Source organism: Micromesistius poutassou, assembly GCF_964030765.1.
Source record: "Micromesistius poutassou genome assembly, chromosome: 12".
NCBI lineage: Eukaryota > Metazoa > Chordata > Actinopteri > Gadiformes > Gadidae > Micromesistius > Micromesistius poutassou.
The window spans coordinates 6325899-6331552 of NC_140282.1; positions in this window are offsets into that span (position 1 = coordinate 6325899).

The following is a 5654-nucleotide window of genomic DNA, read 5'->3' on the forward strand; positions in this document are numbered from 1 at the left end:
ATGCATGATTAAATATTCATTATGTTAAACTGGGCACTTTCTTTGTATATAAATCCATATTAGATTTGGCTGGCAGGCTGCCCAGAGCCACATGAGATGGGTTCTTGGTGCAAAAAAGGAAGTGGGGGTCTCCTTAGCAGCTCCTGTCTCCTGCACTTGTTTGTTTTTGTCCTGATGTAAATGACGACCTGTTGATATGTTTGCTTGCCTGCATGGTGCGACTGGGCTCACACAAGCCCTTTCGGGGGGGGGGGGGGGGATGCATCAGAGTCAGTAGACTGCAGTCATGGGAAAAATAAACAAGTTTCTCGCTCTGTCCAGCAGCAGACAGAAAAAAAGGACAAAGCGTTTACTTAAGCAGAAACAAAGGAACTGTTTGTCCGCACTCTCTGATGCGTCGTTGGTTTAGAGATGAGGTGGATGTTTGCATGCGGTTTGTACACACATGTTTTGTTAAAAGCGAGAGGGAAAATAGAGGAACCATTACAATTTCAAACAGACCCAACATCCTTGAAAATATTTACCCAATATCCCCCCCCTTCTCTTTCCAAAATGACTCACTATGAATTGTGGGGGGGGGGGGGGATTAATTCAAACCCCCTATGGAAAATAGATGTGGTGTTGGGAATTCCTCTGTGGCTTTGTCAGGGCTGCCGTAGCGCGAGTGGCTGTCTGTTTGTTTGTTGGTGCACTGCAGGCCGGATCAGAGTCTCTGTTGACTCAGAAGGTTTGCAGGTGATCCTGTCTTACAGATGTCAGGGGCCCTCTCGGCTGATGTAACATGACACAGGGAACACCTGCTGAGGCACTGCACTGTGTTTCTGTTTGTCTTAGGCTTTCTTTTAGGTAAAAAATAGCAAATCTATTTTCTCTCCAATAAATATGGCTTATTTATCTGCCTCTGGTGGTGAGTGTGTGTTGTGTATGTGCACACACACATGCTTGTATATTTTGCAGCTTTAAAAAACAACAACATTTCAATGACCCTTAACCAGTGGGTTTGTGTGTGCCAACATTCTGTCTCTTTTGGCAGAGTAGCCCGTATGGCCTGGCCTCGGGTGGGCCCGGGGCACTCTGATGTGTGGAGAAGGAGCACAGCTGAAAGTGCACTGGCTGAGGAGGATTACATATCACTCTTGAATGAATTGGACAGAAACTTGACTGCAGAGTAAGCGAGAGAGCCCCCCCGATCCTCAGTGGACCAGCACCCGCCAGTGTTGAGAGGAGGCTCCCAACACTGGCAGAAGGTTACTGTTCCAACCCAGACGCTGTGGCCGCTGTGGAGAGCTGCCAGGCCCTTAGAGGCTGCGGTGCAGTAGGTGTGGTGATCTATAGGCTTCAACAGCAGTCACTCAAAACCAACTGCACCACCGAGGAAAAAATGTGTGTGGCCAGACATACAGAGAGAGCCATAGAGGGAAAGCTTTGTGTGTAAAGACACTGCGTCCTTTCTCCCTCTTTAAATACCTGTAAAATTTAATAATATGAAAACTGAAATTCAGGATTTTTTTGTCCAACTTGGTGTTTGTGTATGACATGCTTCATAGAAGCGGGATATTTGGATGACAGGGACATTAAATTAGAGTCTAAAGTCTATGAAATTAAAATAATCTCAATGCCAAATTACTGCTCTATGTCAGCGGTCCCAAACCTTTTTACGCCACGGACCGGTACTATGTCAGACAATATTTCCGAGGACGGGTGTTACACCGTATATATTGTTACCCATCATAAAGTGTGAAACCAGGGCTCACTGATGCATATTTTCTGCAACATGCACGTGCTTAAAGCGTAGACACTACTAATAAACCAGTCGGGATAGGTTCATTTGTTTTGTTACATCGGGCAATAGACAATTGATTGGCTGAAACAAAGCGGTTTATTTGCCTCTGTGGTGGTATCATGGGTCTTACTTTCTTGCAGAGCTTTAGTCAAGATTGCATTTGTCGAGTCCAAGACCAGGGCTTATCGAGTCAGTGTCCAAAGAGATTAGAGTCCAAGTCAAGACCGAGTCTAAAGGAGAGAGACAGTAAAAAAAGAAGAATCCTCTTCGAGACCACTTAGTTACCTGTTTATACTTTTTGTGTGATGCTATGTGATCATATGTGTGTATTTAATCATAAAATATGACGTTCAACTATTTTTGAGAATGTTTTAATACTGTCTATACTGGCTTCATATAAACAGTGGCCTAGCAACATCCACTTTGTTAAATAAATCCTTCAAAAACCGGACTTGAGGTGAGATATTGAACGTTTTGAATTGAACTTTCCCAGTTCCTGCCATCCATTAACCTAGTCTGATCCCTATAGGCCTACATGGTACAGATCTCATGACTTCATTGTTTCATGACATCTAACGTTTCATCAGTACATTTTGCAATTGGAAAAATGTCTAAGGCTATCACTCTCTGTCAGTTTTAATGGAGCTCTTTGTGTTTTTGTAACAGTTTTCAACGGTTAGCAAACGAGTGCTGCTTGTTGCTAAGGGAAGTGCTGTGACTGCGGTTCCCCTGCCATATATGGTGCAGTCACTAGTGTATAACCAGAAAATGGTTGGGTGAAGGCCATGAAAAATGGCACAAAAAACAATAGAGGGGAGGATGGCTTCACCATTATGAGAATTAAACTAATCTCAGCCCTGACCGGGAGTGCTTTAGTTAATGGGGATTGTAATGTCAATTATCCTAATTGCTCTTTTTACAGAACCTGACATAAAAAAAGAGCCGTGCTTAAACTTGAGGGATGAGTTTAATCAATCCAAATAATTATAATTGTTGACAGATTCTAATGACAGGGTGGCTAAAGAAGTTGACATGGGTAATCACAGGTCATGTGAGGTGGATATAGGTTGACGAGGGCAATCACAGGTCACGTGAAGTGGATATAGGTTGCAAGGTAAATCACAGGTCATGTGAGGTGGGTATAGATTGACAAGGTAAATCACAGGTCATGTGAGGTGGGTATAGGTTGACAAGGTAAATCACAGGTCATGTGGGGTGGGTATAGGTTGACAAGGTAAATCACAGGTCATGTGAGGTGGATGTAGGTTGACGAGGGTCATCACAGGACCTCTGCAGTGGATATAGGTAGCGAGGCTAGTTACAGGTCATGTGAGGTGGCTATAGGTTGACGTGGGCAATCGCATGTACGGTGGATATAGGTTGACAAGGCTCGTTACAGGTCATGTGAGGTGGATATGAATGATGATAGCGGAGCTGCCAACTTTTGCGTTTTCGCAGGAGTGAGATTCTGTAGAATTTTGTAATGCATACCTTATAGCAGGGTCCGCGGGTGTAAATGTTGACGGGGGCGGGGGGCGATCGGGATTATTGACGGGGGCGTGTCTCCGATTTTTTTGGCCGTGAGAAATTGGATGTGTGGCGAGCCAAGCAGGCAAAAGCATGTGTCACACGGTGAAACCGTGAGAGTTGGCGGCTCTGCGATAGTAATCACAGGACATGTACGGTGAATATAGATGGTGGAGAGATGAGAAAGAAGGAGATCTTATTATAAATTTTCCCTTCTGGTGTTATGTGGTTGAATAGAATATTTAATGAAATTTGCACTTTTACATGTATTATCCATGTACATTTCCCAGAGTACTTAAGCTTTAAGGCTCATTTGTGCTCTACATTAGATACGCATACGGATACAGACGGAGCCTACTGTCCGAACTCTGCATTAGTGATGGCTTGTTCGCGAACGAATCAATTCGAACAAACGACTCTTTAACATGAACAAACTGACCTGATTCCCTGTTTCAGTTCGTCTCGTTCGTATCGTTCGTTCTCCGAGACTCGACTCTCAGCTCCACCCACTAGTCGCTGAGTCGCACTGACTGCGTTTAGCGAAGATTGAAGATTCGAGGACTGAGAAGTCACGAGAGCCAGACGGGCAACAACATCCCGATTCTGAACATGAAGCGCTCCTCAGCTAAAAGCAACTTAGTTAATGTTGTGTTGATTGATGACCATTTGCACCATTGCATGATCGTGATTCATTTGAGAATTAAAACTGCGCGCAGTGATGAACGGGACCTCGTAACGTGTGCGCTTTTTAAAAACTGCGCGCAGTGATGAACGGGACCTCGTAACATGTGCGCTTTTTTAAAACTGCGCGCAGTGATGAACGGGACCTCGTAACGTGCGCTTTTTTAAAACTGCGCGCAGTGATGAACGGGACCTCGTAACATGTGCGCTTTTTTAAAACTGCGCGCAGTGATGAACGGGACCTCGTAACATGTGCGCTTTTTAAAAACTGAGCGCAGTGATGAACGGGATCTCGTAACATGTGCACTTTTTAAAAACTGCGCACAGTGATGAACGGGACCTCGTAACGTGTGCGCTTTTTTAAAACTGCGCGCAGTGATGAACGGGACCTCGTAACGTGTGCGCTTTTTTAAAACTGCGCGCAGTGATGAACGGGACCTCGTAATGTGTGCGCTTTTTTAAAACTGCGCGCAGTGATGAACGGGACCTCGTAACATGTGCGCTTTTTTAAAACTGCGCGCAGTGATGAACGGGACCTCGTAACATGTGCGCTTTTTTAAAACTGCGCGCAGTGATGAACGGGACCTCGTAACGTGTGCGCTTTTTTAAAACTGCGCGCAGTGATGAACGGGACCTCATAACGTGTGCGCTTTTTTAAAACTGCGCGCAGTGATGAACGGGACCTCGTAACATGTGCGCTTTTTAAAAACTGCGCGCAGTGATGAACGGGACCTCGTAACATGTGCGCTTTTTAAAAACTGCGCGCAGTGATGAACGGGACCTCGTAACATGTGCGCTTTTTTAAAACTGCGCGCAGTGATGAACGGGACCTCGTAACATGTGCGCTTTTTTAAAACTGCGCGCAGTGATGAACGGGACCTCGTAACGTGTGCGCTTTTTTAAAACTGCGCGCAGTGATGAACGGGACCTCGTAACGTGTGCACTTTTTTAAAACTGTGTGCAGTGATGAACGGGACCTCGTAACATGTGCGCTTTTTTAAAACTGCGCGCAGTGATGAACGGACCTCGTAACATGTGCGCTGCCATGAGGTCCCGTTCATCACTGCGCGCAGTTTTAATTTTAATTTTTAGCGAATTCATGTAATCTGTAGAAGCAGATGAGATACATTCCCTAGGAGGAGTTTGTTGAAATACAAGGCGAAAAAGTGAAAAAATTCCATGAAAAACTGCCAACTTTGAAGGCACGCCACGGACACACCCTTCAACGTACAGTCACAAATAACACGGCATTGGTTGAGCCCCATTTTTTGACTGTACTGACCAATTGTGAAGCAGATCCGATAAATTCCCTAGGAGGAATTCGTTCAAGTACAAGGCGAAAAAAGCGAAAATAAGAGCACGTAATTCAAAACGGCCAACTTTGAAGGCACGCCACGGACACGCCCATCAACGTACAGTCACAAATAACACGGTGTTGGTTGAGCCCCATTTTCTGACTGTACTGACCAATTGTGAAGCAGATCTGATAAATTCCCTAGGAGTAGTTCGTTGAAATACAAGGCGAAAAAGTCAAATTTGCCGCCGAGAGTGAAAATGAAAAAAAGAAAATTTCAGACTTCCGGTAGGTTTTGGGGCATGGGTCCAAGAGGCTTTTCTGTAGGTATTGGCATGTTGTACGTGCATACCGAGTTTCATACATATT